This window comes from Sphaerodactylus townsendi, linkage group LG09 (assembly GCF_021028975.2).
Source record: "Sphaerodactylus townsendi isolate TG3544 linkage group LG09, MPM_Stown_v2.3, whole genome shotgun sequence".
NCBI classification, from domain to species: Eukaryota; Metazoa; Chordata; class Lepidosauria; order Squamata; family Sphaerodactylidae; genus Sphaerodactylus; species Sphaerodactylus townsendi.
In genome coordinates this window covers 82,382,684-82,404,004 of record NC_059433.1, presented here as the reverse complement: position 1 = coordinate 82,404,004, position 21,321 = coordinate 82,382,684, and the positions used below count along the sequence as shown (strand labels likewise).

General features: G+C 43.8%; 1 long non-coding RNA gene across 1 annotated transcript; it reads right to left on the bottom strand.

The window, feature by feature from the left end:
* Positions 1–10,997: 10,997 nt before the first annotated feature.
* LOC125438948 lies at positions 10,998–16,769 on the bottom strand. Its single transcript, XR_007245440.1, has 3 exons — positions 16,710–16,769; positions 15,054–15,055; positions 10,998–11,066 (listed from the first exon to the last, which is right to left on the bottom strand). It is a non-coding gene; the product is annotated as an uncharacterized LOC125438948 (long non-coding RNA).
* Positions 16,770–21,321: the final 4,552 nt, after the last annotated feature.

The window sequence follows — 21,321 nt, the reverse complement described above, 5'->3', positions numbered from 1 at the left end:
TACTGCTTTTATTTTATTTTTTAAAAAGAAATACTAGTGACTCAGTAGTGGCAATCTTCCATTAAAGATGGTAAGGGCACCTTAGACTAAATCGGGAGGATGATGCCATTTCCTGGAAAACCTTTAATTAAAATGTAGCTGCCTTACCTTGAGAAACAACAATATGTAATTAGAAAAAGAAACCATGGAAGCATGTTGAAAAGATGAGCTGGGTAGCTCAACAGCAGTCTCCTGGCTGGTGCATTGTGTGCAGGGGAGTTAACCACCTTTGGAAGTTAGGCCCTTTCCGCATGGGCATTTTATGACGCCCTGGGGATGGCTTAAAGCAGCTTGCTTTAATGTCCCCAGGAGCCCAGCCCATTCGCACAGGGGGAGTGCAGCTGCTGCACAGCCCAGCCGCCGCCCTCGCTCCACGCCCGACCCGGTGCCAAGCCGTCAAGCGTTTTCAAGTCTGCGCTTGGAAGCGCACTTTCCTGGAAACGCTGACTGGGAGCGCTTCCAGGCGCTTCCCCCCCCACTCCCTCCCTTCCATCTTACCTTGTCCCCGGCCCTCCCGGGAGGGTCTTGCGTCGCCGAGAGAGCCTGGGGACATTAACCCCCCTCACCCCTGCGGCAGCTTGCAGCAGGCTGGCGCAGAGAGCCGGGAAGCGTGTCTCCAGGCCTCAGCGACGTGCCAGAGGGCTGGGGACAAGCCGGGTTGGCCGGGCGACGGCGCTCCGCGGCGCCGTCATCCCAGCCGGCTCTAGGACCGTCCATGCGGATGGTCCCAGCGTCTTCGGGTCGGCATGAGTTACGCCGACCCAACACCTTCCGCCTCCGTGCGGAAGGGGCCTTAGAAACAAACCTTTTCCACAAGAGTGGATGCTATTGCATCTGGGTCCTGCAACTTTTCTTGGGTTTGGGGCAGAGGCATAGCTGGGCCAAACTGCGCCTGGTGTGCAGTCTATATTTTCTGCCCCCATGCCCCACCCGTGGCGCCCCCTTCCCCCTTCCCACACTTACCTTAGTTCCTTTCCTTTCCCTAGAACTTTTTCAGGCTGAAAAAAAGGCCTATTCACAGTTCAGGCTTAAAAACGGCCTGATGGGAACTATACTTCCCAGGAGACCTTGTGAGCCCCAAGGTCTCCTGGGAACTACAGTTCCTCGGGCCGTTTTTAGCCTTTATTGTGAACAGGTCTTTTTTTCAGCCTGAAAAAGTTCTAGAAAAAGGAAAAGAACTAAGGTAAGTGTGGGAAGGGGGATGGGGTGGGGGGTTGTCGCCGCAAGGGGGAAAGGGGGAGGGACCTGGAGATGATTTTCCATCCCCAGCCGTGCACCCAGTGCACGGCGCGCTCCCCGCTCCCTTGTAGCTCCACCACTGGTTTGGAGTTCGGAAATGTCTGTTAGGTAGGGTTGCCAATTCTGGATTGGGAAATTCCTAGAAATGTGGGGGTGGATCCTCGGGTAGAAGGGGGTTTGGATGGGGGAGGGGCCTCAGTGGGGTATAATGTCATAGAGTCCACCCTCCAAAACAACCATTTCCTGCAGAAGAACCGATGTCTGTTTGGAGATCAGTTGTAATTCCAGGAAATCTCCAGGACCCACCTGTAGGTTGGCAACCATATGCTTGTGGAGAGGAAACCCAAGGAGATCAGCAACAATTGCATCGTCCTTGCACTGGATTTATCTTTAAAGTGGCAGTTTAGGATGCTTTGGGGCAATTTCTTCTGCATAACCTGCAGATTATAAAGTCAGAAATGCAAAGGAAATAATCCTAGCTTGATGTGCCCAGCTTTAGTATTTGTTTTTATGATAGGAATTATTACATAGATTTGCTTTCATGGTTATATTTATTTTTGTTTCAATAGGGCTTCATTAGGAAATATTCCCAAATTTTTCAATAAATTTCAGTAAAATGCTCACGGAATGTAACCTTTGCCAAAGGACTTTCAAGACGACTGTGAGACAAAGAGGATTAAATAAATTTCCAGTCATTCATTTGGATGACATTTTCAGGGACCAAGGAGATATTCTCTCACCCAAAAGGTATTCCCTGATAATTATCAGACAGATAGGAAAATATGTCCCCATTGCACGGACAATTAAAGATGTGATGCATGGTAATTAAAGGCAAAACACAAGGCAATTGAAGGCAAAACACAGGGCAATTGAAGGCAAACTCCCTTCAAGCTAGAATAAACCACTCCAGGAGAAGAAACTCGTATTTCTCCATTACATACAAAGGTACATTTTAAGTGCTTTAATTTCAGTTTCCTAATTATCTCAATAACTGTGGCTGTTTGCTGCTGCACTGCCTTAAAGATATATTTCCAACTCTGTTTCAATGCATTTGTCTTCAGTATGTCAAATCAGACTCGCACTGACATTAATAAGGTACACAGTGCAAAAATAACTCGCTGCGGTTTATTATGCAATATCAGCACTTAAGGTGATTACATTTTCAAAATAAAAAATCTGGTACACTAGTAGCATCCCCCTCCCCCTTTTCCAGGTTCATACATAAGAGGTGCCTACTGGGGAGTGGGAGGAGGGAGCTTCACAGGAGAAGATATTAAAGAGGAAAACTATGCTATGGACGTTGCTTTGGGTGAAATTGGAAGGCCAACCCAGGAAATTGGGTAGAAAGTTTAATCAAGCTTGGAAGGAATATGACTGGACTCTTGCACTGAGTCTGTTTGCCACAGGTTGCCAAGGAAGGTGATGTTAAACCATATTTTTTCCCCTGCTTGCGGTTTCCCTGATCAAAAACAGCCTAGAGTTTTCGGTGGGCACAACATCAGGGAAAGAGTCCAGCTGGATATTGCTTACATGGCTTCTCCTGCTCCCCACAAATCTGGGGCTCAGCCAAGTTTTCAATTTGCCCTCTGGGCAGTTCATCCCTGTACATTAAATATGGAAGTGCTTGAGAACATGAGGGCTTATGAGTCACCTATTATACCTTTAACATGCAAAACCATTCTTATCTCCAAATTTCTCTCAGGATTTCGAGTGCATTCTTCTATAGCCATCCTCTGTGCAATGGTATAAATAATGGTGCGATGAGATGATGTCATGTTACAAAATTAGATGAAGGGGTTGTGCCAAGGGGAGCTCTGAATACATATTTAGCTAATGGTTGTTATGAGGAATGTATTTCCGCTAGCAAAGTAAAACCTAATTGATGGAGATGCCGAGCAAATTTGTTTAACAACTTTTGTGAAAGTCAGAAACTAGATGGCCAATATAATTCTTTATTTGTTAGCTTTTTATCCCAACCTTCCTCCAAGGTAAGTGGGATGCAATGTACAGTTTCCCCCTGCTGCACCTTCATTTTTATTTTCAATACAATCCTGTAAAATAAGTTAGATTGAAAGATAGTAAGTGGTCCAAGATCACTGAGAAAACTGAAGAGCTTTAGGAGCCAGAGCTGAAAGATGTACGCTGCTTAGTGTCCTTATTGGGGGAAAGGCTCTGTATAAGCAAATAAAGTAAGTAAAGTAAGGCTGTGTATAAGTAAATAAAGTAAGTAAATAAGTAAAGCAAAGTAGGGATTGAAAGTGAGATCTCTCTAGCTCTTTTGGGGAAAAAAATTAAGCTAGGGTTCATAATATTCATTTAGTTATTATATCCTGCCTTTCCCACCACCAATGGCAACATACAGAAATACCGGTAGATAAGTACTGACACTTTAGCAATTAAATTACCCAAAAAACAAGCAGACAAAACTCCTTGTGGCTCATGATACCAGAGATGATCTGTTCTCAACCTCTCTTTTAAATATGGCAACATTGCATAATTTGAGTGTTCTGACACATGAAGCTGTTTCTATGGTGTAGTGGTTAAGAGCAATAGTCTCTAATATATCTGTTCTGTGGAGGCCGAGAGCCAGTTCTGTGAGAGCTGAGCAACTCACAGTAAGGGCCAATGAGGGCAGATTTATGTGAAGGAAGCTGTGCCAAGGTCCTGTAGGGAACCATTACACAGAAATCCTCATTAATCGCACTGATGACTTTGTTTATTGTCCCAGCAATAAACCAGGTTCAATCTCCAGCTTCTCTAAGAATTCACCCAGATATGAAGCAGAGAAGATCCTGAGGGTGGTGAAAGTGTAAATAGAGAAAGGATTAGGTTTTCTGGAGGAAACTCACCAGTCCTCCTCTGGTAGGCACTGTGTGAAACAGATGTCTCAGATAAGGGAGATATTCTCGGATTTAGTGGTTTAGGACCTGTGTTGGTTACACTTAGCTGAAATGAGGAATTAAGTCTTGTCAGCACTGGAATTAGAAATTTCTGAACAGTAAAAGAAACATCTCCTGAGAATTAGGATAGTTTTCTCCAGAGGTGGGATCCAGCAGGTTCTCACCAGTTCCCGAGAGTGGGTTACTAATTATTTGTGTGTGCCGAGAGGGGGTGTCAAGGAAGACTCCACAGTCCCCTTCTACTTGAATTGCTTATTGATTCAATACACTCATAGAAACTTCTTCTTTTTTGTAGTTTATTACATATAACAGGCAAGCTTACAAGTTGCTCTAACGAATTAACAAAAGAAAACTTCAGGAAAAAAACGAACTGGGCTTCAGCTTCAGTTAAACCCTCACTCACTAACTGCCCTTCCTGTGTTCTGAGCCACATCCTCCAACTGACACTTTCAGAATGTTCCTGAACTCTTCACGTATGCCCTTTTCAGCTGAAATTTGAGGGCTAAATGTCTCAAATTTCAGTTAGATCCAATCATATCATACAGGCAATTATAGCTATAATTAACCATTACAATGACGACTTAGAATTGCATCATCAATATTGTGTCCCTTACGCTTTACATGTCGAATCTCAAATTCACTGTATCTTGTAGGGCTAAGGACCGCTCAAAACTCTGAGAACATTGCTGTTTTCATCTTGCTCAAAAGGCCAAGGATTATGGTCAGATCTTACAATAAACTTAGACCCTATTAGGTAAGGATGTAATTTTTTGATTTGCCCACAAAATGGCGAGGAGCATTCCTTCTCGATCGTTAATTATGCACATTCTCTAGGTAACGGCTACTAAGGAAAACTATTGGATGCATCAATTGGTCTTCGCCTTTCTGAACTAATGTAGCGCTAAGCCTGGGTTCAAAGCATCAGTATACACTTCAAATGGTTTGTTTAAAATCAGGAGCAACTAATGCTGGAGCATTTACAACAGCCCTTTTACTTGCGTCAAAAGAAACGGGGTTTGACATCTATCGCTCAAGAATAACGGCAAATGGGCTCGCTTTTTACATAAGTCTGACTAATGAATTGTAGCTAGTTCGCTTAGTTTGGGGAGCCATGAACTCTATAAAAAACCCAACTAATCCTAAAAGGACTGAATATCCTTTTGTGCCAGTTGGAACCGGAGAATTCTTAATACTGGCAACATTAGCTTCAAGAGGCTTAATTTGACGTTGCCCGACACAGTGACCAAGGTATCACTTTCAACTTCCATTGAAATTGAGCGCCCATATAGGGTCTCAAAAGTTAACCTTGGCTTCCCTAAGACCTTCCTGCAAAACCATTAGGTATGTATGTTTCAAATGGGTCTCCCAGGAATCTGAACATGATGGCTATATCATCCCTGATAACCAAAGAGGCATAATCCTAACCCAGTAAGAACCTTATCAATCGCCTCTGGAAGGTTTTGCAGGAAGCTCCGTTTAACTTAAAAGGCATTCTCCTTTAAATTGAAAATGCCAGAAGCCCATATACAAAGGCTGTTTTCATAGGCTGCTGGAGTTAGGGAATTTACTTAATACCCAGCGAACAGTCCCAAGGTGCTTATAAACTTAGCACTAGCTAATCTTTCCACCAATTCCTCCAAGCGGGGGGGTGTGGGATAAGGATCAAGGTTGTCGTGAGATTAACCCTTTCTACTGTCTACACACAGTCTGACAGATTCAGGAGGGTCACTTTCTAAGACACTTGCTTTTTTTAGCTGCTGGTACTTCCTTGGGTTGCTCACATTGCACATTTACTAGACTCAATAATATCCCACTTCAACATTTGTTTTTTTTAACCTCCTTCTCCTACAACTTCTTTCATCACGATTGTTAAATGCGGGTATGGTGAGGACAATAGGTCGCGACACTTCCAGTATGTCAATGTGGTGGGTGAAATCAGGTGCTGGAGTCAAACTGGGCTGTTCAGTGAAACAACAATTCAAAGTCAGCTTTAACAAATGTCTAGCAGCTACATTGCCTTCTGATAAATAGCCATCCCCCCAGAGAATTGAACTTTACTCACATGGGAACATGCTCGAAAGTCCCATTCACGCAGGCTCATCTGCGTTGGGTGTCAACATTTACTGGAAAAGTCGTTACGGATCTATAAATACTGGACTTTCAACCTATTAAGCATGTACAGTTCTCTGCCCATCATCTTCTTGAATTACATGGTATCATTGGGTAAAACCATATTATCACATAAAGTCCTGTCCAAGCCGCATTAACTTAACAGGCTTATCCACTGACAGTAATAAAACAACTTTATTACCCACTGCAAGAAGCTTCGTGGTCTAGCCTATAGCATCAAAGTAGGTCTTTGCTTTGGCAGAGCCTGGCTGCAATTCTCTGCTGCAGCTGTCCTTACTTCCCGCCAGAGTTCTTTTGCAGCTCCGCAGGGAAAATATGCATTTACATCCTTGGGACAAGAGTTGTCAGTAAAGCCTTCCCAATTTGCTCTATGGCTATTGGAACCTCCTGATATCTCTACCAAACAATAGCTGAGTTTGGACTAAATCCTAGGCTTTCTTGAACTGAATCACGGAGCAAGCGTCGAGTATGCGTTGCCGCTTGATCCCATGAATTTGAAGATCGCTTTGAGTACATAAGAGCTTCAACAATTGTCCAGTAGTTCTGAATGGCCCTCTCCACTAAACCATTTGACTGAGGGACATACGCCACTACAGGGGCATGCTGAACCTCATTGGCTCCGCACAGAAAATTTTCATCACCTGTGACATCAAATTAGAGGGCTTGAGTCGGTCGTTGTTGCTTAATCACACCATGTCAATGGACACAAATTCCATTAAAAGGGCCTTGGCCACTGACACGGTCGTAATGTTTCTCACACACAAAGGCACTGGGAAATCTGGATTACATAGTCAACTATAACTACAAACATGCTGAACACGGCGAGACTACTGCGCGGTAAAGGACCTAAAATGTCCAACGTACTGAAGCCACCGCGAGGTTGCATCGAATTACCGGGTAGGTCATTAGGTAGCTCACACCTGGTTCTATCATTAAGCGTGCCCAGCGTTGACGCCGCATCACATGTCTTTGCAAAAAATCCTTAACTTTCTTTTAGTCAACCCTGGCCAAAAAAACTTGCGATTTAATTCCGCCGTTATTCCTTCTTATTCCTAGGTGTCAATAGCCCGTGGGACACTATGAGCCAGTTCTAAAATTTCTTCCCTGTACTGGCTTGGAATTGCTAACTGTAAGGTTGCTTACATACCGAAAAAACCCTGCCCTCCATTTTAGCGGTACGTGGCCGATTGCCATATAAATCTCTCAAAGTTTTCTTTAGATACGCCTTCTCCAGAAGCAACCTCTGCCTTTTCGCATAACTCTTTTTTAAGTAGAACATGATCTTTGTTCGGTTTTGACTTTATCCAGACCTTTCATGACATACGTTTTCTTTATCACCTCAAAATGGAAAGTTTCAGCTTCCATAGCTGGACTAAAGAGATTGCTTAATGACAATAACAACTTTCTCCCTCCAATTGTGACTTGGTTAACTCAGCTTTTGCTGTCAATTCGCACTCCACCCACTTTTTCTTTTTTTGCTCTACCTATATTTGACGGTTAGAAAGTTTTTCGGCTTTAGGAATCCTAAATTTGACTTTTTTCATGCCCATCATCTGTTCCCCCCTTTGAGCCTTCTGTTTCTCTCTTTTCTCAGTGCTTGTTTGGCAGCTTTGGCCTAAGTAACTGCTGCGTTCATTTGTGTCTAGATTGGTGCAACACATCTGCTCAATTATAAAGGCATGTCAGAAGCATCGCGGCATTGTATCAATGGCATATATGTCCTTTTGAAGTTCTGCCAGGAGTCTGGATATGAATCAGTACTAAATCTAAAGTACATAGGGGGGGGTTAAGCCTTATGGGGTAACCTGCATCCTTCCCGCCAACTGATGACTTATTTGCTTTAACGCTTTCTGTTGATAGAACTTATATCTGCCCCTGTGTCAACAGAACCTTCCACCACAACTTCCCCGAGTAGCGCGCCATAGCCCTGGGAATCTTCAACCCACTGTCTCTGTTCACTCCAAGATATCACACTATTTACATCAACCAGCTGTAACTCTCCCGGTATTTCTCACTCTTGGACATGTTCAGTGGATTTAACAAGTTCCTCACATCACCAGCGCCTCTCGCCTTAGTTGTCAAGCACTTGGGAGTTTCTGCAGGACTTAGCGAGTTCTTCATCACCCGCGGTGACGGCTCTTCTCCTTCACTGGAATAGAGGCAGAGACTACGCAGTGAATCGTTAATCCTCCTCCCAATGATGCCCCATTTTGCACCAAAACCGATTATTTCCAACATGTTGCACTCTTGTTTCTCTCTTGTTTCTTTGCACATTTGTGATTTGAAATTGACCCTTTCTCACACTTTAAAAAGCAGATTATATTCGAATGGTGTATAGATGCAGCGGTTTACTGGAGCGCTTGGAAGAAGTCCTTTCTGAGCAAAGCAAACTTTTTTCTCCATCTTTAACGCGTAGAGCCAATATTTCTCGGGTTGGTTTTGAAGCAATTCTCTCTTCTCTGATTTGAAAGGATGCTGGTTTTCTTTCAACAGCTGCTTTTTTTATGGCTGACCATACGATCTGAAAAGCAGCGTAAGTCAGATAAATCTAAGTTCTCTTTGAAAGCGAAAGACAAAGAGCTGAGAGATTTCTTAGAGTGTGTGAAAAAAAATTGGTATGTTTTATCAAGTTGCAAAAGTCTTCTATGGATTTCGAACGCTTTGCGGCTCTATACCATTGCTGGAGCTTCTATGGGGTTTCGTGGAGCCATAAAAAAGCAACATAGCTCTCCTTCCTCTTAGGGGAAAGCTCCCCTCAGTTCTTCTCTCCAACTGGATCTCGGATTTTCCAAATCTGGCTAAAGACCTGCCTTTTAAAATTCTCATAGGTGGCTTCTTCCCCAAGTGTAGAAGTTCACCTAATAACTGAAGCTAAATCTCCAGCAGTAAAGGCCATGGCACTTGCCCTCGCTTTGCTCTCTTCTGGGAACTTCATTTTCTCTCATAAAGGCTTCAAATGTGGCTAAAAAACTCACTGGCTCACCCTGCTGATACCTGGGGAACGTGCACCAGCTGCCAAGCTGGGTGGAGCTCCCTCATCTATCCTGCATCAAGCCCAAGAGTTCATGGTGGTTTCTTGTGGTGTATAAGCGTTTGCGGCATCCTCATCCATCCCCTCAGTGCTGGTTGGTACTGAGGAATTAATTCTATATATACTATCCCGTCTGGATTTGCATTAACTCTGGGTAGTCCTCTGGGGTGTACTACCGGTGCTTTCTTGGTCATTCTCATCCATGTCTCTCAACTCCTTTTGCCATTCAGCAGCTGTCCCGTGGCTCCCCAGCTCTTGAGCTACCACTCTGCTGCTTGACTCTGGCTCAGCCTGAGAAAAATGGTGTGCATATGCTGGAGCTCTTCAGTGTGACCTGCCTTCATTCACCTTTAGATCGAGGTTCACTACCGGTTGGTCATCTGCATTCAGCGGAAATCTGTGGTTTTGTGCTAGAGGCAAATTCACACTCAACAGCACTTAGCAAAGTATGCACTGGAGTGTTTCCGAATCCTCCGCTTGCCACCATGTCGAGAGGGCTCACGATGTCGCTAGCGTTAGCATTGATTCAAATACCTCATAGAAACTTCTTGATGTCTACTTTTGTAGTTTGTTACGCCATAACGAGGCAAGCTTGCAGGTTGCTCTGCTTGAATTAACAAAGAAAACTTCAGGAAAAAAAAAAAGCGGACAGGCTGGGGCAGCTTCAGTTAAACCCTCACTCACTAACTGCCCTTCCTGTGTTCTGAGCCACATCCTCCAACTGACACTTTCAGAATGTTCCTGAACTCTTCACAGGGGGTTACTAATTGGGTCTGCTTTTCCACTAGAAATTCCATTAGGTCCAAAAATCATAAAGTCCTGTTGTTTCCTATGTGGCTGGTTAGTGAAGGTAGAAAACGGGAAAATTCTCCCTGTTGGGCTGTTTTAAAAACATGTTTTAGTAATATGGTAAAGTTCCTTGTTTAAGGAAAGTATCCTTCTTTTGATTTCTAGAAACAACAAAATTAGAGTATTTGAAAGGTGGTAAGTATTTGACAGGGCAGAATTGATTAGAGGGGAGAAATGTAGATTGTTTCTGTTGGCAGTAGGCGATGGGACTTGCTATAATAGAGTTTAAATGCTATGGACAAGAAAAGATACCAGCACCGGAAATTAAAGGAACTTTTTTTTACAGTAATTAGAGTTTTTTTACAGTAACGAAATTATTAATGCCCAGCCCTTGGAATGCTACTGTTACGCGCCCGATCAATGCGCCCACTTGCCCCATTGGCGCTATACCACTGTTTGAATCCCACCACCATGGGAACCTGTTACTAAAATTTTTGGATCCTACCACTGGTTTCCCCCCCTGATTATAACAAACTTGAAGGCACTGGAGTTAGTGACCAGTGCTACCTTTGTAACAGCAATTTAAAGATACTGAAACATCTTGTAAACAAGTCTGTTCTCTGATCCAGCTTCTTGTACCTACTTATTAATGTAATTCTTGGCTTAAAACCCTTCCTGATTTACTTCAGTTTCCTCGTAAATAAATACATCTAAATCTTTGTTTGAACTGTACCTGCCTCCAGTGCCAATTTAATGTTTCTCTGACTGACAGGAATAGATTACTGAGTGAACACAGAACTACCCATCTTCCTGAATGTAAAGGGCCTTGTGGGGGGTAATCTACCATATTCTCCCACTAAACCAGGGGTCTTCAACTATGGCCCTCCAGATGTTCATAGACTACAATTCCCATGAGCCCTACCACTTGACCATGCTGGCTTGGCAGGGGGGATGATGAGTGGGAATTGTGAGAGATCCATCAGGCTTCATCCTAGGGAGCCACTCAGACTGAAGACCCTGCATAAACTTTCATGAACTTCTCCCCATAACTGGTTCAGTGGAAATTCTAAGGTGAGTTGGTAGAACATGGATAAGTGCAGGTGTTTCATATATACAGGGTCTACACTCAAAGAAAGAACTTACATCCACAGGTTGGCGAGCGTCTAAGAACTCACCTTATCAATCATAAGCCCTTATGTGGAGAGGCTTATTGGAAGAGGCTCTGCTTTGCATTCAGAAGGTCCCAGGTTCAATCCCTGGCACCTCCAGTTTTAGATTCAGAGACCTTTATTAGGCATCAGGATGAAATACAGATAAAACTGTATAGTAGTATAATCCGAGTGCAAATTGACAAAGTAACAACCACTCATAGTTTCTGAGCGTACAAACATCAGGGAAGTACAAGAAGAGACCCAGAGGATTATTTCACGATGTCGAGCAGAAATTTAGCCACCGTTTCCAATAGCTTGGGACCCTCATTGTTCAGGAGGTGGTTCAGATCAGAATTTAGGGGGCATGGATAAACCGGTATTGGGGCCTCAAAAAATAACCTAGGTCTGAGATCTGTAAATTTTGGGCAGGCTATAGAATGTGCTCCAATGACTCCTCAGAGGTTGAACAACATATACATACACGCTTCTGCTGTAAGGATGTCGTAAACCTCTCTGAGGAAAAGGTAAGAGGGAATGTGTTAGTTCTCGCTCTGGTGAATAGTCACCTCAACTTTGTGTCGAGCAAGATGTTTAAGTATGCAGCGGTCTTGCATTTCCTGGGCATAAGAGCCCCACTTAGAGGTTGAGGCTGACCATAACAAAATCAATCAATCAAACAAACAAACAAATAAATAAAATAATAAATAAAATAATAAATAAAATAATAAATAAAATAATATTAAAATGAAGAGGGGAAAACAAGCCCCTGGCATCTCCAGTTAAAAAAGGTTAGTTAGCTTAGGCAATACATAGCCGATATCTTTGTCTACAAAGGTCCTGGAAGTATGAGTAGAAAATCTGACATCAATAGACTGAAGGGCTGATTCAGTACAAGGCAGCTTCATGTGTGCCCAAGAACTTAACTAGGAAATTTTGCTATTACTTTTGAAATGCATTGGATGAATGAGTTAATAATATACCTGGCCTTTTGCCATTCAAACGTCGAATTATAATTCTTCTATGAGAAAACCATCAAGCCTTTTCTTTCCATCCTTGGCAGGCGGATGGATGGAAGGAGAAATTGCACAGAATATCAGAAAATTTCAATCTGCTTCTCCTGTAATTAAGGACGCTTTGAGTTCTGCAAAACTGACAAGAGTTGGGTTTGTTCCTACCTCTGGTTTCTGTCCAGCAGCCAACTTATTTGTGAAAAACTGTTCAATGCGTTCCTCTTCCTCTCGTCAGGCACTCAGCCAAAGTCAACGAAATGGCTCCTTGACAAAACTGCCGGGCCAATGTGTCGGGACTGCAAGTAAGATTCTGTTTGTTTTTTAAAGATTTTGTTTAGAAAGGCTCCCTGTTTTCCAAGTGGAGTGCCTCCTAGACACAATATGAATGGGTTGTGCATGAAGAAGCCAAGTATCTTCCAGACTGTAATCTGCTGTTCTGGATGATGTGTGCTGTGTTTGTTTTGTTCCCCTTGTTTTTCAGCTGTAACTGGGTCTTCTTCACACAAGGGTCATGCATCACCCAGAATAATCCACTTTCAATCCACTTTGCAGCTGTCGGGAACCAAAATCCACTTGCACCACGATAATTGTGAAGAGAAAGTCACGGAAGGACCACTGTGTCCATCAGAATACTTCATTTTTTTTAAAGGAGCGGCATTCGAGTTACACATTTGGCAAATCTCTTCAGGAGCTAGCCTGAAGAAAGTACATATTTGAGAAAGCGGATGTTTTGGTGGACCCAAAGCAAGTTACTTTATTCTCCTCTCCATTCCTTATTCAAAATAATCCTATGGCTGAAAGGGTGTGACTATCCCAAGGTCACCCAGCAAGCTTCCATTGCACAAGCTTGAGGAGGATTCAGACACCTCAGGTTGTATACAGATCCTAGGCTGGCACCTTAACCACTATACCACGCTGCCTCTCAATTACGATGGTGTTTGCAAAAAGACAAATATGTAAGGGCACAACTTCTCTTTGGTCTTTTAGTGATGTAGGCCCTTTTAAAAGTGGAGGTTTCCTGCAAAAAGACTTACACAAAATAAAAGATCACTATTTACCATACGTTGATGGCTCTGTACTTCGTGATGGCATGAAGACATGCTTCAGCCCATTGACAGGCACTTTTCGAGACTGGATGCTTTCACACTTAAATGAGTGGAACTTCAAACTCTTCATATTTCGCTGGATCACTCCCTACATACATACTGACAGTGCGGATTCTGGTTTGAAATCCAGTAGACGTCTTATTGAATATTTTTAAGGCTGCAATCTTGCTTAATTTGTTTAGGAAACAACTCCAGGTCAGAACTAAGTGGGAGAAACTACTGGTGGGGCACAAACTGCCTAGCTTCAATTACTGTTCTCCCTGGGCCTTCAAATCTGGTGATCCGGTGAACGATCAAGCCAAGGAGCAGTGCTTAGATTGTTAAATGAATATGTACTCATTACTGAAATTCAACGCACAATCTGGTTTGCTGGCATGCCTCTCCTCTCACCCATCTGCTAGGGTGGCACCATGCCTATTCATATCCTGGATTGATGTACAAGCGACAACTGTTGCAAATGAACCTAAGCTCAATATATATCCTGTAGGCAAAAGTGCAAAAAAGAAAGAAAGAAAAAAAACACATGGTCTCCTTTATTACCAAACCTTGGCCAGCCTGCTTTTGGAACTGGCAGGAATTCATGGGGCGTTTGATAGAATCAAAGCCATTTATGCTTGGCTAGCTCCCCAATCTGTCCAGCGATAGACTGGATGGGGGGGTAGGTTCGAAATCAATCCCATATGAGAACTTAAGGGTTTAAAATTTTGCAGGAGTTTAAAATGGCTCCCAGAACTGTGCCCGTGGAGAGGGTGTTTACCCGTGCACTGCAAGTCTGTTTATCATTTTGTACTGAAATGGAATTGCACAGTTAGAGTTTTTTCCCCATGTCCTCTGCACTTCTCCTGTTTCTCTCTACGCGTGTGTGTGTCTCTCTCTGCACTACTGATCTTTCTTTTTTTCTGCCGGGAAGACCTGTTTGCAGGCTATAATAGGGGTCCTCAACCTCTTTTCAATTCTGACTCAGCATAGCGGAGGAATCACAAAATGGCTGCTGACTCAGCATAGCGGAGTCACAAAATGGCTGCTGCAGAGTGCTTTCAATCACAGATGTCAGATACTTGCGGGCTATTGGAAAGCAGCTTCTGCCAAAGCAACATTTTAAAAAAATCTGCATTGCCAGTCAGAAGCCTTGTTGTAGAAACAGCCACCTGGCCACACATACTTTCTCAAACCACTTGGCAGGCGCCAAGAAAACTGTTGCCAGCCCATCGCCACCATGTTGGGGCCCTCTGGGCTACATTTTATTTGAAGCCGAAGGGCTCAAGCATGAGGCCAGTGGTGAGTAGCTGTGCCTGGCATGAGGTGAGTTGCTACAAGACTACAAGTCCATTGCCACAATAGAGTATATTTATGTAATTTCAGGTATAAGAAGAAGAGGAGTTTGGATTTATATTCCCCCTTTCTCTCCTGCAGGAGACTCAAAGGGGCTTATAACCTCCTTGCCCTTCCCCCCTCACAACAAACACCCTGTGAGGTAGGTGGGGCTGAGAGAGCTCCTACAAAGCTGCTTATTGACTAGCTCAAGGTCACCCAGCCTTCTGGCATGTGTGGAGTGCGGGGGCTAATCTAAAGATTCTGAGATAAAGCTCCACAGCTCAGAGTGGCAGAGCAGAGAATCAAACCCGGTTCCTCGGATTGAGAATGCACCTGCTCTTAACCACTCACGCCACTTCTATACGATATAACCTGATGTACCAATGTAATAGCACAAAGTTTGGAGATGCGATATGATGAATAGGGAATGAACTGACGCTGTGCATAATAGCGTTTGAGCCCCAAGCTTAGAGATAGCAGGCCTGTTCTGCCATTCTCAGATTTTGGAGGGCCATTGATTCGCTGCAAGTTATGTCAGAAGCGCATCTCAGAAATGCACATCCCGTGGCGATCGGGCAAACAGGTCAATAAATCATCTGTGTTAAATTTTATCTATTGGCTGGCAATGACTGGAATTATGTGTAATACGGGTTCCAAGGTTTTTTGCCGCTAATGACCACATCCCATTCATGCCACTCTTCTCCCGTAGTGGGACATAAAGCAGTTTTTATAATGAAATGAACATAAAACACACCCACTCTGCAGTAAAGCTTCAAGAAGCAGAAGTAATGAGCCACAAGAACAGGCTGGTGGGTGGAGACTGCTTTGCCTCCTGGGTTGGGAAATGCCTGGAGATTTGGGGAGGTGAAGCCTGAAGAGGGCAGAGTTTGGGGAGGGGAGAGTCCTCATTAGGGCTTAATGCCACACACCCCACCTGCCAAAGCTGCCATTTTCTCCAAGGGAATTAATCTCTCTGAATTGTCTGGAGATGGTTTCGCATGCTGGGAGATCTCTCTCCAAACTGGATAGCAACTTCTTGCAACACCAATCCACTTGTCATGCAGCCCTGAAATAACAAAACGGGGCTGGAGAAATGGAATTGCGTTGCATTTCAATCCCAATTTTCTTCTCCAATGGAATGAAAGGCAATTTTGCATGCGAAGATATACGATTGCACATCACTTTGCGTTTTGCCACTCGAATTGCATCAAGAACTCATTGTTTTAGCCCAGGGTTTTAATTACCTGTACAAGGCCCCAGATCTCTGTTCACCCTAGCTAATATCCCTTTCCTTCTACGGGCAATGGACTGGCATTCCGCAATACGCTATTGCTGTCAGACAGGGATAAAGTGTTCCTGAGAGATCCTAATAAGGTTTACTCACAAGTTAATGGGTAGTTTGTCCGGGCCGTGTTAACCGTTGTCAGGATCAAGAGAAAGCGGTAGAGGGCATTGTAGAGACTGAAGAGGTGAACATTGTGCTCCACCGCTATCGCCGAGGACCATATGGGCTATTTGCGCCGCCGTCCATGGGGACCTTGCCGCAAAGGTAGTCCGAGTTCTGCGACCTGCTTGATTTCTCCGGATGTTCATGGACTACAGTTTACATCAGCCCTTGGCAGCACAATGTGACCATGCTGGCAGGAACTGATAATTGCGATTACCGAACCGTAGTATGCCGGTCTGAGCTACTCAGCCGGTGGCCTTTCTCAGCCAATATGCTGAGTTCTGCTGCTACCCTTGTTGGAGGCAGCCTGCAAAAGAGGGTCTTCTTCTGCATAGGAACTCAACTCCAAAACTCTTAACACCATGGCGGGGGTGGGAACCTGCGGCTCTCCAGAATAGATTACTGAGTGTTCAAGGTGAACTACCTACCCATCTTCCTGAATGTAAAGGGCCTTGTGGGGGTAATCTACCATATTCTCCTGTTCAAACCAGGTTCATCCATGTGGCCTCAGATACCTAGACCACAATTTCATGAGCCCTACCATTCATGCTACAGGGATGATGGGAATTGTAGTCCATGAACATCTGGAGGGCCATAGTTTGAAGACCCCTGCACTAAACCATGAACTTCTCCCCATAACTGGTTCAGTGGAAATTCTAAGGTGAGTTGGTAGAACATGGATAAGTGCAGGTGTTTCATATATACAGGGTCTACACTCAAAGAAAGAACTCCCACATCCTACAGGTTATGTGAACATCTGAACTCACCTTATCAATCATAAGCCCTTATGTGGAGAGGCTTATTGGAAGAGGCTCTGCTTTGCATTCAGAAGGTCCCAGGTTCAATCCCTGGCACCTCCAGTTTTAGATTCAGAGACCTTTATTAGGCATCAGGATGAAATACAGATAAAACTGTATAGTAGTATAATCCGAGTGCAAATTGACAAAGTAACAACCACTCATAGTTTCTGAGCGTACAAACATCAGGGAAGTACAAGAAGAGACCCAGAGGATTATTTCACGATGTCGAGCAGAAATTTAGCCACCGTTTCCAATAGCTTGGGACCCTCATTGTTCAGGAGGTGGTTCAGATCAGAATTTAGGGGGCATGGATAAACCGGTATTGGGGCCTCAAAAAATAACCTAGGTCTGAGATCTGTAAATTTTGGGCAGGCTATAGAATGTGCTCCAATGACTCCTCAGAGGTTGAACAACATATACATACACGCTTCTGCTGTAAGGATGTCGTAAACCTCTCTGAGGAAAAGGTAAGAGGGAATGTGTTAGTTCTCGCTCTGGTGAATAGTCACCTCAACTTTGTGTCGAGCAAGATGTTTAAGTATGCAGCGGTCTTGCATTTCCTGGGCATAAGAGCCCCTTGGGGATAGGGCGGTATACTGAAATCAATCAATCAAACAAACAAACAAATAAATAAAATAATAAATAAAATAATAAATAAAATAATAAATAAAATAATATTAAAATGAAGAGGGGAAAACAAGCCCCTGGCATCTCCAGTTAAAAGGACTTAGTTGTAGGCAATATGAAATATCTTTGTCTGAGTCCCTGGAAGTATGAGTAGAAAATCTGACATCAATAGACTGAAGGGCTGATTCAGTACAAGGCAGCTTCATGTGTGCCCAAGAACTTAACTAGGAAATTTTGCTATTACTTTTGAAATGCATTGGATGAATGAGTTAATAATATACCTGGCCTTTTGCCATTCAACAATCAAATTATAATTATTTCTGAGAAAACCATCAAGCCTTTTCTTTCATCCTTGACGAACTGGATGGATGAAGGAAATTGCAGAATGTCAGAAAATTTCAATCTGCTTCTCCTGTAATTAAGGACGCTTTGAGTTCTGCAAAACTGACAAGAGTTGGGTTTGTTCCTACCTCTGGTTTCTGTCCAGCAGCCAACTTATTTGTGAAAAACTGTTCAATGCGTTCCTCTTCCTCTCGTCAGGCACTCAGCCAAAGTCAACGAAATGGCTCCTTGACAAAACTGCCGGGCCAATGTGTCGGGACTGCAAGTAAGATTCTGTTTGTTGCAAAGATTTTGTTCAGAAAGGCTCCTGTTTTCAAGTGGAGTGCCTCTGAACTGTGGATAGATTGTCCATGAAGAAATAAAATCTTCAGACTGTAATCTGCTGTTCTGGATGTGTGCTGTGTTGTTTTATTCCCCTTGTTTTCTTTTTACTGGTCTTCACACTAAGGTCCCTTCCACACATGCAGAATAATCCACTTTCAATCCACTTTGCAGCTATGCGAACAAAATCCACTTGCAAACAATTGTGAAAGTGCGGAAGGGGCCTGTGTCCATCAGAATGCTTCATTTTTAAAGGAACGGTCAGTTACACATTTGGCAAATCTCTTCAGGAGCTAGCCTGAAGAAAGTACATATTTGAGAAAGCGGATGTTTTGGTGGACCCAAAGCAAGTTACTTTATTCTCCTCTCCATTCCTTATTCAAAATAATCCTATGGCTGAAAGGGTGTGACTATCCCAAGGTCACCCAGCAAGCTTCCATTGCACAAGCAGGGATTCGAACCTGGGTTGCTCTGATCCTAGGCTGGCACCTTAACCACTATACCACGCTGCCTCTCAATTACGATGGTGTTTGCAAAAAGACAAATATGTAAGGGCACAACTTCTCTTTGGTCTTTTAGTGATGTAGGCCCTTTTAAAAGTGGAGTTTTCCTGCAAAAAGACTTGCAAAATAAAAAAGACCACTATTTACCATACGTTGATGGCGCTCTGTACTTCAAATGATGCACATGAAAGATATACTTCAGCCCAGCAGAGCACTTTTCAGTGACTTCAGATCTTTCACACTAAAATGAGTGGAACTTAAAACTCTTCATATTTGGCTGGATCACTCCCTAAATACATACTGACAGTGCGGAGTCTGGTTTGAAATCCAGTAGACGTCTTATGGAATATTTTTAAGGCTGCAATCTTGCTTAATTTGTTTAGGAAACAACTCCAGATGAACTCAGTGGGGCTTACTAGTGAGCACAACTACACAACTAATTGCTGTTCTCCCTGGGCCTTCAAATACGGTAGTCCAGTGGTGATCAAGCCAAGGCAGTGCTTAGATTTTTAAATGAATATGTACTCATTACTGAAATTCAACGCACAATCTGGTTTGCTGGCATGCCTCTCCTCTCACCCATCTGCTAGGGTGGCACCATGCCTATTCATATCCTGGATTGATGTACAAGCGACAACTGTTGCAAATGAACCTAAGCTCAATATATATCCTGTAGGCAAAAGTGCAAAAAAGAAAGAAAGAAAGGAAAAAGCACATGGTCTCCTGCTAATGCCAAACCTTGGCCACTGCTTTTGGAAATGGCAGAGTTATCGGGCGTTTGTCAGAATCCAAGCCATTTATCCTTGGCTGCGCTACACAATCTGTCCAACGTGAACTGGATGGGGGAGTAGGTTCAATCAATCCCGCATGAGAACTTAGTTAAAATTGCAGGGTTTAAAATGGCTCCAGAACTGTGCTTCGTAAGAGGGTGTTTGCCGTGCCTGCAAGTCTGTTATCATTTGTACTGAAATGGATACACAGTTGAGTTTTTTTCCCCTTGTCCTCTGCACTTCTCCTGTTTCTCTCTACGCGTGTGTGTGTCTCTCTCTGCACTACTGATCTTTCTTTTTTTCTGCCGGGAAGACCTGTTTGGCTATATCAGGGGTCCTCAACCTCTTTTCAATTCTGACTCAGCATAGCGGAGGAATCACAAAATGGCTGCTGACTCAGCATAGCGGAGTCACAAAATGGCTGCTGCAGAGTGCTTTCAATCACAAGATGCAGATACTTGGGCTGTGGAAAGCAACTTCTGCCAAAGCAACATTTTAAAAAAATCTGCATTGCCAGTCAGAAGCCTTGTTGTAGAAACAGCCACCTGGCCACACATACTTTCTCAAACCACTTGGCAGGCGCCAAGAAAACTGTTGCCAGCCCATCGCCACCATGTTGGGGCCCTCTGGGCTACATTTTATTTGAAGCCGAAGGGCTCAAGCATGAGGCCAGTGAATGAGTAGCTGTTACCTGCGCATGGTGAGTTGCTACAAGACTACAAGTCCATTGCCACAATAGAGTATATTTATGTAATTTCAGGTATAAGAAGAAGAGGAGTTTGGATTTATATCCCCCCTTTCTCTCCTGTAGGAGACTCAAAGGGGCTTATAACCTCCTTGCCCTTCCCCCCTCACAACAAACACCCTGTGAGGTCGGTGGGGCTGAGAGAGCTCCTAAAAGCTGTGACTAGCCCAAGGTCACCCAGCTGGCATGTGTGGGAGTGCACAGGCTAATCTGAATTCCCCAGATAAGCCTCCACAGCTCAAGTGGCAGAGCAGGGAATCAAACCCGGTTCCTCCAGATTAGAATGCACCTGCTCTTAACCACTACGCCACTGCTGCTCCCGATATAACCTGATGTACCAATGTAATAACTCATGGAGATGCACGTATGATGAATGAGATGAACTGTGTGTATATGTAGTTGAGCCCCAAGCAGAGATAGCAGGCCTGTTCTGCCATTCTCAGATTTTGGAGAATTGATTCTTCTGCAAGTATCTCAGAAACGCATCTCAGAAATGCCTCCCGTAAACGTCTGTTTCCAAACAGGTCAATAAATCATCTGTGTTAAATTTTATCTATTGGCTGACAATATTCAGTTATGTGCTCTAGGTTCAGGTTTGCTAATGACCACATCCCATTCATGCCACTCTTCTCCCGTAGTGGGACATAAAGCAGTTTTTATAATGAAATGAACATAAAACACCCCTCTCTGATAAAAGCTTCAAGCAAGTAATGAGCCACAAGAACATTCCAAGTGGGTAGGACTGCTGCCTCTGGGTTGGGAAATGCCTGGAGATTTGGGGAGGTGAAGCCTGAAGAGGGCAGAGTTTGGGGAGGGGAGAGTCCTCATTAGGGCTTAATGCCACACACCCCACCTGCCAAAGCTGCCATTTTCTCCAAGGGAATTAATCTCTGGTGTCTGGAGATCAGTTGTAATACTGGGAGATCTCCAACTGGATGGCAACTGTACAACACCAGTCACCTGTCCCAGCCCTCAAATGTAAACAGGGCTGGAGAAATGGATGCATTGCATTTATGTCCCAATTTTCTTCTCAACAGGGACCCAAAACAGTACATAC